The following is a 13,018-nucleotide window of genomic DNA, read 5'->3' on the forward strand; positions in this document are numbered from 1 at the left end:
GACCCGAACCCCCACCCCCCAACTCAGCACACTCTCAAACATGCATCCATACAGACCCGAACCCCCCACCCCCCAACTCCAAACCCCCACCCCCCAAATCAGCACACACACAAACATGCACCCATACAGACCCGAACCCCCACCCCCCAACTCAGCACACTCTCAAACATGCACCCATACAGACCCGAACCCCCCACCCCCCAACTCAGCACACTCTCAAACATGCACCCATACAGACCTGAACCCCCCCACCCCCCAACTCAGCACACTCTCAAACATGCATCCATACAGACCCGAACCCCCACCCCCCAACTCAGCACACTCTCAAACATGCACCCATACAGACCCGAACCCCCCACCCCCCAACTCCAAACCCCCACCCCCCAACTCAGCACACACACAAACATGCACCCATACAGACCCAAACCCCCCACCCCCCAACTCAGCACACACAAACATGCACCCATACAGACCCGAACCCCCCACCCCCCAACTCAGCACACTCTCAAACATGCATCCATACAGACCCGAACCCCCCACCCCCCAACTCAGCACACTCTCAAACATGCACCCATACAGACCCGAACCCCCCACCCCCCAACTCAGCACACTCTCAAACATGCACCCATACAGACCCGAACCCCCACCCCCCAACTCAGCACACTCTCAAACATGCACCCATACAGACCCGAACCCCCCACCCCCCAACTCCAAACCCCCACCCCCCAAATCAGCACACACACAAACATGCACCCATACAGACCCGAACCCCCCACACCCCAACTCAGCACACACACAAACATGCACCCATACAGACCCGAACCCCCCACCCCCCAACTCAGCACACTCTCAAACATGCATCCATACAGACCCGAACCCCCCACCCCCCAACTCAGCACACTCTCAAACATGCACCCATACAGACCCGAACCCCCCACCCCCCAACTCAGCACACTCTCAAACATGCACCCATACAGACCCGAACCCCCACCCCCCAACTCAGCACACTCTCAAACATGCATCCATACAGACCCGAACCCCCCACCCCCCAACTCAGCACACTCTCAAACATGCACCCATACAGACCCGAACCCCCACCCCCCAACTCAGCACACTCTCAAACATGCACCCATACAGACCCGAACCCCCCACCCCCCAACTCAGCACACTCTCAAACATGCACCCATACAGACCCGAACCCCCACCCCCCAACTCAGCACACTCTCAAACATGCATCCATACAGACCCGAACCCCCCACCCCCCAACTCCAAACCCCCACCCCCCAAATCAGCACACACACAAACATGCACCCATACAGACCCGAACCCCCACCCCCCAACTCAGCACACTCTCAAACATGCACCCATACAGACCCGAACCCCCCACCCCCCAACTCAGCACACTCTCAAACATGCACCCATACAGACCCGAACCCCCACCCCCCAACTCAGCACACTCTCAAACATGCATCCATACAGACCCGAACCCCCACCCCCCAACTCAGCACACTCTCAAACATGCACCCATACAGACCCGAACCCCCACCCCCCAACTCAGCACACTCTCAAACATGCACCCATACAGACCCGAACCCCCCACCCCCCAACTCAGCACACTCTCAAACATGCACCCATACAGACCCGAACCCCCACCCCCCAACTCAGCACACTCTCAAACATGCATCCATACAGACCCGAACCCCCCACCCCCCAACTCCAAACCCCCACCCCCCAAATCAGCACACACACAAACATGCACCCATACAGACCCGAACCCCCACCCCCCAACTCAGCACACTCTCAAACATGCACCCATACAGACCCGAACCCCCCACCCCCCAACTCAGCACACTCTCAAACATGCACCCATACAGACCCGAACCCCCCCACCCCCCAACTCAGCACACTCTCAAACATGCATCCATACAGACCCGAACCCCCACCCCCCAACTCAGCACACTCTCAAACATGCACCCATACAGACCCGAACCCCCACCCCCCAACTCAGCACACTCTCAAACATGCACCCATACAGACCCGAACCCCCCACCCCCCAACTCAGCACACTCTCAAACATGCACCCATACAGACCTGAACCCCCACCCCCCAACTCAGCACACTCTCAAACATGCATCCATACAGACCCGAACCCCCCACCCCCCAACTCCAAACCCCCACCCCCCAAATCAGCACACACACAAACATGCACCCATACAGACCCGAACCCCCACCCCCCAACTCAGCACACTCTCAAACATGCATCCATACAGACCCGAACCCCCCACCCCCCAACTCCAAACCCCCACCCCCCAAATCAGCACACACACAAACATGCACCCATACAGACCCGAACCCCCACCCCCCAACTCAGCACACTCTCAAACATGCATCCATACAGACCCGAACCCCCCACCCCCCAACTCCAAACCCCCACCCCCCAAATCAGCACACACACAAACATGCACCCATACAGACCCGAACCCCCCACCCCCCAACTCAGCACACTCTCAAACATGCACCCATACAGACCCGAACCCCCCACCCCCCAACTCAGCACACTCTCAAACATGCACCCATACAGACCTGAACCCCCCCACCCCCCAACTCAGCACACTCTCAAACATGCACCCATACAGACCCGAACCCCCACCCCCCAACTCAGCACACTCTCAAACATGCACCCATACAGACCCGAACCCCCCACCCCCCAACTCCAAACCCCCACCCCCCAACTCAGCACACACACAGACATGCACCCATACAGACCCAAACCCCCCACCCCCCAACTCAGCACACACAAACATGCACCCATACAGACCCGAACCCCCCACCCCCCAACTCAGCACACTCTCAAACATGCATCCATACAGACCCGAACCCCCCACCCCCCAACTCAGCACACTCTCAAACATGCACCCATACAGACCCGAACCCCCCACCCCCCAACTCAGCACACTCTCAAACATGCACCCATACAGACCCGAACCCCCACCCCCCAACTCAGCACACTCTCAAACATGCACCCATACAGACCCGAACCCCCCACCCCCCAACTCCAAACCCCCACCCCCCAAATCAGCACACACACAAACATGCACCCATACAGACCCGAACCCCCCACACCCCAACTCAGCACACACACAAACATGCACCCATACAGACCCGAACCCCCCACCCCCCAACTCAGCACACTCTCAAACATGCATCCATACAGACCCGAACCCCCCACCCCCCAACTCAGCACACTCTCAAACATGCACCCATACAGACCCGAACCCCCCACCCCCCAACTCAGCACACTCTCAAACATGCACCCATACAGACCCGAACCCCCACCCCCCAACTCAGCACACTCTCAAACATGCATCCATACAGACCCGAACCCCCCACCCCCCAACTCAGCACACTCTCAAACATGCACCCATACAGACCCGAACCCCCACCCCCCAACTCAGCACACTCTCAAACATGCACCCATACAGACCCGAACCCCCCACCCCCCAACTCAGCACACTCTCAAACATGCACCCATACAGACCCGAACCCCCACCCCCCAACTCAGCACACTCTCAAACATGCATCCATACAGACCCGAACCCCCCACCCCCCAACTCCAAACCCCCACCCCCCAAATCAGCACACACACAAACATGCACCCATACAGACCCGAACCCCCACCCCCCAACTCAGCACACTCTCAAACATGCACCCATACAGACCCGAACCCCCCACCCCCCAACTCAGCACACTCTCAAACATGCACCCATACAGACCTGAACCCCCCCACCCCCCAACTCAGCACACTCTCAAACATGCATCCATACAGACCCGAACCCCCACCCCCCAACTCAGCACACTCTCAAACATGCACCCATACAGACCCGAACCCCCCACCCCCCAACTCCAAACCCCCACCCCCCAACTCAGCACACACACAAACATGCACCCATACAGACCCAAACCCCCCACCCCCCAACTCAGCACACACAAACATGCACCCATACAGACCCGAACCCCCCACCCCCCAACTCAGCACACTCTCAAACATGCATCCATACAGACCCGAACCCCCCACCCCCCAACTCAGCACACTCTCAAACATGCACCCATACAGACCCGAACCCCCCACCCCCCAACTCAGCACACTCTCAAACATGCACCCATACAGACCCGAACCCCCACCCCCCAACTCAGCACACTCTCAAACATGCACCCATACAGACCCGAACCCCCCACCCCCCAACTCCAAACCCCCACCCCCCAAATCAGCACACACACAAACATGCACCCATACAGACCCGAACCCCCCACACCCCAACTCAGCACACACACAAACATGCACCCATACAGACCCGAACCCCCCACCCCCCAACTCAGCACACTCTCAAACATGCATCCATACAGACCCGAACCCCCCACCCCCCAACTCAGCACACTCTCAAACATGCACCCATACAGACCCGAACCCCCCACCCCCCAACTCAGCACACTCTCAAACATGCACCCATACAGACCCGAACCCCCACCCCCCAACTCAGCACACTCTCAAACATGCATCCATACAGACCCGAACCCCCCACCCCCCAACTCAGCACACTCTCAAACATGCACCCATACAGACCCGAACCCCCACCCCCCAACTCAGCACACTCTCAAACATGCACCCATACAGACCCGAACCCCCCACCCCCCAACTCAGCACACTCTCAAACATGCACCCATACAGACCCGAACCCCCACCCCCCAACTCAGCACACTCTCAAACATGCATCCATACAGACCCGAACCCCCCACCCCCCAACTCCAAACCCCCACCCCCCAAATCAGCACACACACAAACATGCACCCATACAGACCCGAACCCCCACCCCCCAACTCAGCACACTCTCAAACATGCACCCATACAGACCCGAACCCCCCACCCCCCAACTCAGCACACTCTCAAACATGCACCCATACAGACCCGAACCCCCACCCCCCAACTCAGCACACTCTCAAACATGCATCCATACAGACCCGAACCCCCCACCCCCCAACTCCAAACCCCCACCCCCCAAATCAGCACACACACAAACATGCACCCATACAGACCCGAACCCCCACCCCCCAACTCAGCACACTCTCAAACATGCACCCATACAGACCCGAACCCCCCACCCCCCAACTCAGCACACTCTCAAACATGCACCCATACAGACCCGAACCCCCCCACCCCCCAACTCAGCACACTCTCAAACATGCATCCATACAGACCCGAACCCCCACCCCCCAACTCAGCACACTCTCAAACATGCACCCATACAGACCCGAACCCCCACCCCCCAACTCAGCACACTCTCAAACATGCACCCATACAGACCCGAACCCCCCACCCCCCAACTCAGCACACTCTCAAACATGCACCCATACAGACCCGAACCCCCACCCCCCAACTCAGCACACTCTCAAACATGCATCCATACAGACCCGAACCCCCCACCCCCCCAACTCCAAACCCCCACCCCCCAAATCAGCACACACACAAACATGCACCCATACAGACCCGAACCCCCACCCCCCAACTCAGCACACTCTCAAACATGCACCCATACAGACCCGAACCCCCCACCCCCCAACTCAGCACACTCTCAAACATGCACCCATACAGACCTGAACCCCCCCACCCCCCAACTCAGCACACTCTCAAACATGCATCCATACAGACCCGAACCCCCACCCCCCAACTCAGCACACTCTCAAACATGCACCCACACACATCCAACACCCCCCCACCCGACACACAAACACAAAGAGAGCACTTACCGGGGGCGTGCTGGAAGGCAGTCAGGCAGGTGTGCAGGCAGGCGTGCAGGCAGGCAGGCAGGAAGGCAGGAAGTCAGGCAGGAAGGCAGGAAGGAAGGCAGGCAGGCAGGAAGTCAGGCAGGAAGGCAGGAAGGAAGGCAGGAAGGCAGGCAGGAAGTCGCTGGACTCGCACCACGGCCGGCGTGGTCCAGGCTGAACTGCCTTCCGGCATCAAGCCTTACTGGCCACGCCCGCCGCAGTGCTGCTGGCCCTCCATTGGCTCAGCAGCACACGCGCACTACGTGGCTCGTAGGAGCGACGTGGTGCGTGTGTGTTTGCTGAGCCAATGAGGGCCAGTGTTTTGTCCGGCCCGGAACTAGACCACAGAGACTTTCCTAATGGAGGGCGGCGGCCGGTGCTGCTGGCGGGCCGCCGCCCTCCATTAGGGAAGTCTCTGTGCCCCGCGGGCCGCATGCTGTGCACCCATGGGTCAGAGCTATAAGCAATACAATTAAAAAACATTCCTTGAAATGCTGTCATTATAAACTCGGGACAGAAAACTGAAATGTAATCTGTACCTGAGGTTGAGCCTTGAACAGTCTCTCTTTTCTCTGGATCCTCGTGTTCATTGGCAAAGGTTTCCCTGTCCATGTCTTCAAAGGGTGAACTTTCGGGACATTCAGTGTTCAACTCGTTTATGGGGTTCTGATAATAGCAGGTAGAGAGTCACTGTACTGTTTTGTGGAGACTGGCCATTTACGTGGAGTTTCAAATTGAAAGTAGTTTTTGGAATAATGTCTTTTATTCATGTTCGTTAACTCAGGTTTAGTTGGCTCACTGCCTGGTAAACCCTCCTCATTTAGATGCACAAGGATTCTGGACCAGAAGGGACCCAGAACTCAGGAGGCCTGCTCATGCCAGCACATGAGGACGCTCAGGAGGTCCATGCTCATGCCAGCACATGAGGACGCTCAGGAGGTCCATGCTCATGCCAGCACATGAGGACGCTCAGGAGGTCCATGCACGTGCCATCATTCTAACCTCATTACATAAAACATTCATTTTTTAATGAACTGAGCATAACCCATACCTGAGGCTGAGCCTTCAATCTTCCCTCCTTTGCCAGGATCCTCATGTTCATTGGCAAATGGTTGCTTGACCACATCTTCAAGGGGCATGACTTTAAGGAAATCTGGATATTTAGTGTGAGAGGTTTCTTCCCAGTCTTTAGTGTTCAACTCGTTTACAGGGTTCTCACGATAGTAGGTAGAGAGTTCCTCCCTTTCAATTTTCACAGGGTGACACCAGTCCTGGTGATCCTGAGCAGATGGCTCTGTGCCCACTTCAATCTTTACCCATTCTACGGCGTCAGGATGATATGGGGCAGATGGCTGATCTCGTTCAGCCTTCCCCTGGTCCGTCAGGTCCTCGTGATCCCTGGGAGAAGACCCCTCCCATACTTGGATCTTCACCAAGTTCGTGGAGCCCTGTGGACTCTTGGTTAAAGGTTCCTCGCCTCCCTCAGTCTTCACATATCTCATGGTGTCCTCCTGATTCTCGGCCGTGGTCTCCTCACCTACTTCAATCTTCACCCAGTCCATGGGCCCCTCACAATGTCCTGCAGAAAGATCCCATGAGTCACTCTTCACCTGGTCCATGATTCCGACAAACCCAATGCAGATGATTAATCGATTCCTTAAGCTTCACAGAGCGCACAGACTGCTGCAGTTTCCATGACGAGTGAGTTATCTTCTAGGCGCCCTGTGTACCTGCGCTGAATTGCTACTTTATCAGTATAACATAATGTGTATCCTCGTGGTAGTGAACCTGAGAGAGAGAGAGAGAGAGAGAGAGAGAGAGAGAGAGAGAGAGAGAGCACATCATCCAACAGATAAATAGCACTTCTGAATCTGCCCGTCCACAGGATCGAATACAGCCAACATAAAGAACACTCATTTTACTGCAGACCTGGCTGAAGACCCTACTTCTAGAAGCGGCTCATTATGGGTTATGAGACTCATAGGTTTCATGTGCCGACTCCACCGATGAACAACGGCATAATGCCCATTGTCCCCTCTCAGGAAATGAGAACCTACACATTCAGGTTGGGTGTAAGTGTATAAACCACTGACGGGTCAGATGATTACAACAAAGCATAGTCAGTCAGCAGTGGCAATAACTTCTGTTCATACCAAAGCTATTGAAACCCCCACTTGGTCAGCGATTACAACACTGTTACAATATACAAAAAAAGACTCTAAACCAACACTATGAGAAAACGGTCAATTCATTTTCATCTGGGTATCTTCCTGGAATACTCTCTTGACTAATACACAATTAAAATTCATGATATTCTTCTATTCCAGGAAAAATGGTTAAAACCTAAACTTTTCATTGGCAGGGATGATCTCATTTTTTTGTCCTGCAAATAAGGGGTTGAATAGACGCCCCTGCCGGGGCCTCCTCACCGAGATTCCCTCTCCTGTTCTCCCACAGTCCCCCCTGCTCTGCCATTCACAGCACACCCCCTGCTGGCCCTACACACACAGTACACACCCTGCTCTCCCACCCTACATGCTCCCCCACTCTCCCACACACAGGTCACACCTGCTCCCCCCACAGAACCCCCCCCCTGCTCTCTGCCCCACACTTCCCCTCCTGTTCTCCCACAGTCCCTCCTGCTCTGCCATACACAGTACAGCCCCTGCTGGCCCTACACATAGCACACACCCTGCTGGCCCCACACACACAGCACACACCCCTGCTCTCCCACCCTACATGCTCCCCTGCTCTCCCACACACAGGTCACACCTGCTCCCCCCACACAACCCCCCTGCTCTCTCCCCCACGCTTCCCCTCCTGTTCTCCCACAGTCCCCCCTGCTCTGCCATACACAGCACACCCCCCGCTGGCCCTACACACAGCACACACCCTGCTGTCTCCACACACAGCACACACCCCTGCTCCCCCCCTACATGCTCCCCTGCTCTCCCACGCACAGGTCACACCTGCTCCCCCCCACACAACCCCCTTTGCTCTCCCCCACACTTCCCCTCCTGTTCTCCCACTTAGCTCCCCCTGCTCAGCCATACACAGCACACCCCCTGCTGGCCCCACACGCACAGCACACACCACTGCTCCCCCACCATACATGCTCCCCTGCTCTCCCACACACAGGTCAAACCTGATCCCCCCCCACACAACCCACCTGCTCTCTCCCCAACACTTCCCCTCCTGTTCTCCCACTTAGCTCCCCCTGCTCAGCCATACACAGCACACCCCCTGCTGGCCCCACACGCACAGCACACACCACTGCTCCCCCACCATACATGCTCCCCTGCTCTCCCACACACAGGTCAAACCTGATCCCCCCCACACAACCCACCTGCTCTCTCCCCAACACTTCCCCTCCTGTTCTCCCACATAGCACACACCCTGCAGGCCCCACACATACAACACACCTCTGCTCACCCACCCTACATGCTCCCCTGCTCCCCCCCACACTTCCACTCCTGTTCTCCCACACAGTTCCCCCTGCTCAGCCATACACAGCACACCCCCTGCTGGCCCTACACATAGCACACACACCTGCTCTCCCCCCTACATGCTCCTCTGCTCTCCCACACACAGGCCACACCTCCCCCCCACACAACCCCCCTGCTCTCTCCCCCACAATTGCACTCCTGTTCTCCCACAGTCCCCCCTGCTGGCCCTGCATATAGCACACACCCTGCTGGCCCCACACACACAGCACACATCCCCGCTCTCCCACCCTACATGCTCCCCTGCTCTCCCACACACAGGTCACACCTGCTCCCCCCAAACAACCCCCCTGCTCTCTTCCCCACATTACCCCTCCTGTTCTCCCACAGTCCCACCTGCTCTGCCATACACAGCACGCCCCCTGCTGGCCCTACACATAAAGCACACCCTGCTGGCCCCACACACATAGCGCACACACCGGCTCTACCCCCTTCATGCTCCTCTGCTCTCCCACACACAGGCCACACCTGCTCCCCCCACATAACCCCCCTGCTTTCTCCCCCACACTTCCACTCCTGTTCTCCCACAGTCCCCACTGCTGGCCCTACACATAACACACACCCTGTTGGCCACACACACACACAGCACACACCCCTGCTCTCCCACCCTACATGCTCCCCTGCTCTCCCACACATAGGTCACACCTACTCCCCCCAAACATCCCCCCTGCTCTCTTCCCCACATTACCCCTCCTGTTCTCCCACAGTCCCACCTGCTCTGTCATACGCAACACACCCCCTGCTGGCCCTACACACACAGTACACACCCCTGCTCTCCCATCCTACATGCTCCCCTGCTCTCCCACACACAGGCCACACCTGCTCCCCCCCACACAACCGCCTGCTCTCTCCCCCACACTTCCCCTCCTGTTCTCCCACACAGTTCCCCCTGCTCTGCCATACACAGCACACCCCCTGCTGGCCCTACACATAGCACACACCCTGCTGGCCACACACACACACACACAGCACACACCCCTACTCTCCCACCCTACATGCTCCCCTGCTCTCCCACTCACAGGTCACACCTACTCCCCCCAAACAACCCCCCTGCTCTCTCCCCCACATTACCCCTCCTGTTCTCCCACAATCCCACCTGCTCTGCCATACACAGCACACCCCGTGCTGGCCCTACAAATAACACACACACTGCTGGCCCCACACACACAGCACACACCCCTTCTTTCCCACCCTACATGCTCCCCTGCTCTCCCACACACAGGTCACACCTGCTCACCCCCACACAACCCCCCTGCCCTCTCCCCCACACTTCCCCTCCTGTTCACCCACAGTCCCCATTGCTCTGCCATACACAGCACACCCCTGCTGGCCCTACACATAGCACACACCCTGCTGCCCCCCCACACACAGCACACACTCCTGCTCTCCCCCCTACATGCTCCCCTGCTGTTCCACACACAGGTCACACCTGCTCCCCCCCACATAACCCCACGCTCTCTCCCCCACACTTCCCCTCCTGTCTCCCACAGTCCCCCCTGCTGGCCCTACACATAGCACAGACCATGCTGGCCCCACACACACAGCACAACAGCACACGCCCCTTCTCTCCCCCCTACATGCTCCCCTGCTCTCCCACACAGTCAGACCTGCTCCCCCCACACAACCCCCCTGCTCTCTCTCCCACACTTCCCCCTGCTGGCCCTACACACATAGCACACACCCTGCTGACCCCACACACACAGCACACACACCTGCTCTCCCACCCTACATGCTCCCCTACACAAAGGTCACACCAGCTCCTGGCAACAGAACCCCCCTATTCTCTACCCCACACTTCCCCTCCTGTTCTCCCACATCCCCCCTCCCCCCCGCTCTGCCGTACACAGCACAACCCCTGCTGGCCCTATACATAGCACACAACCTGCTGGTCCCACACACAGAGCACACACCCCTGCTCTTCCCCCCCTACATGCTCCCCCGCTCTCCCACACACAGGTCACACCTGCTCCCCCCCACAACCCTCCTGCTCTCTCCCCCAGATTTCCCCTCCTGCTCTGCCATACACAGCACACCACCTGCTGGACGGACACACACACACACACACACACACACACACACACACACACACACACACACACACACACACACACACACACACACACACACACACACACACACACACACACACACACACACACACACACACACACACACACACACACACACACACACACACACACACACACACACACACACACACACACACACACACACACACACACACACACACACACACACACACACACACACACACACACACACACACACACACACACACACACACACACACACACACACACACACACACACACACACACACACACACACACACACACACACACACACACACACACACACACACACACACACACACACACACACACACACACACACACACACACACACACACACACACACACACACACACACACACACACACACACACACACACACACACACACACACACACACACACACACACACACACACACACACACACACACACACACACACACACACACACACACACACACACACACACACACACACACACACACACCCCTGCTCTCCCACCCTACATGCTCCACTGCTCTCCCACACACAAGTTACACCTGCTCCCCCCCCACACAACCCCCCTGCTCTCTCCCCCACACTTCCCCTCCTGTTCTTCCACAGTCCCCCCTGCTCTCCCATTCATCAGCACACCCCCTGCTCTCCCATACACAGCACAGCACATCCCCTGCTCTCCCATACACAGCACACCCCTGCTCCTCTACAGAGCAAAGCACACACCCCTGCTCCTCGACACACAGCACAGCAACTCCCCTGCTCCCCCACACACAGCACAGCACACCCCTGCTCCTCCACACACAGCACACCCCCTGCTCCTCCACACACAGCACAGCACATCCCATGCTCCTCTACACACAGCACAGCACATCCACTGCTCCTCTACACACAGCACATTCCCTGCTCTCCCATACACAGCACACCCCTGCTCCTCTACAGAGCATAGCACACACACCCTGCTCCTCTACAGAGCATAGCACACACCCCTGCTCCTCCACACACAGCACCTCCCCTGCACCTCCACACAGAGCACAGGACAACCCCTGCTCCTCCACACAGAGCACAGCACACCCCCTGCTCCTCCACACAGAGCACAGCACAAACCCTGCTCCTCCACACACAGCACCTCCCCTGCTCCTCCACACACAGTACATCCCCTGCTCCTCCACACACAGCACAGTACATCCCCTGCTCCTCCACACACAGCACCTCCCCTGCTCCTCCACACACAGCACCTCCCCTGCTCCTCCACACACACAGCACAGAACCTCCCCTGCTCCTCCACACACACAGCACACCCCCTGCTCCTCCACACACAGCACAGCACATCCCCTGCTACTCCACACACTGCACATCCCCTGCCCCTCCACACACAGGACAGCACACCCCCTGCACCTCCACACACAGCACCTCCCCTGCTCCTCCACACACAGCACATCCCCTGCTCCTCCACACACAGCACACACCCTGCTCCTCTACACACAGCACATCCCCTGCTCCTCCACACACAGCACATCCCCTGCTCCTCCACAGAGCACAGCACACCCCCTGCTCCTCCACACAGAGCACATCCCCTGCTCTCCCATACACAGCACACACCCTGC

General features: G+C 57.7%; 1 protein-coding gene across 4 annotated transcripts in view; it reads right to left on the bottom strand.

Moving 5' to 3' along the window:
• LOC138554389 (zinc finger protein 271-like) overlaps window positions 1–13,018 on the bottom strand; it is a 189,199-nt gene that overhangs the window by 49,253 nt on the left and 126,928 nt on the right. Inside the window, exon 2 of one of the 4 annotated variants that reach the window (XM_069642580.1) lies at window positions 6,872–7,608. The exons of 1 other annotated variant lie outside the window; for it this stretch is intronic. The gene's annotated coding sequence lies outside the window, so the exon portion shown is untranslated. 2 more of the 4 variants (XM_069642582.1, XM_069642581.1) reach the window with 2 other exon arrangements.

This window comes from Ambystoma mexicanum, unplaced genomic scaffold (assembly GCF_040938575.1).
Source record: "Ambystoma mexicanum isolate Mex_15411 unplaced genomic scaffold, UKY_AmexF1_1 Mex_scaf157, whole genome shotgun sequence".
NCBI lineage: Eukaryota > Metazoa > Chordata > Amphibia > Caudata > Ambystomatidae > Ambystoma > Ambystoma mexicanum.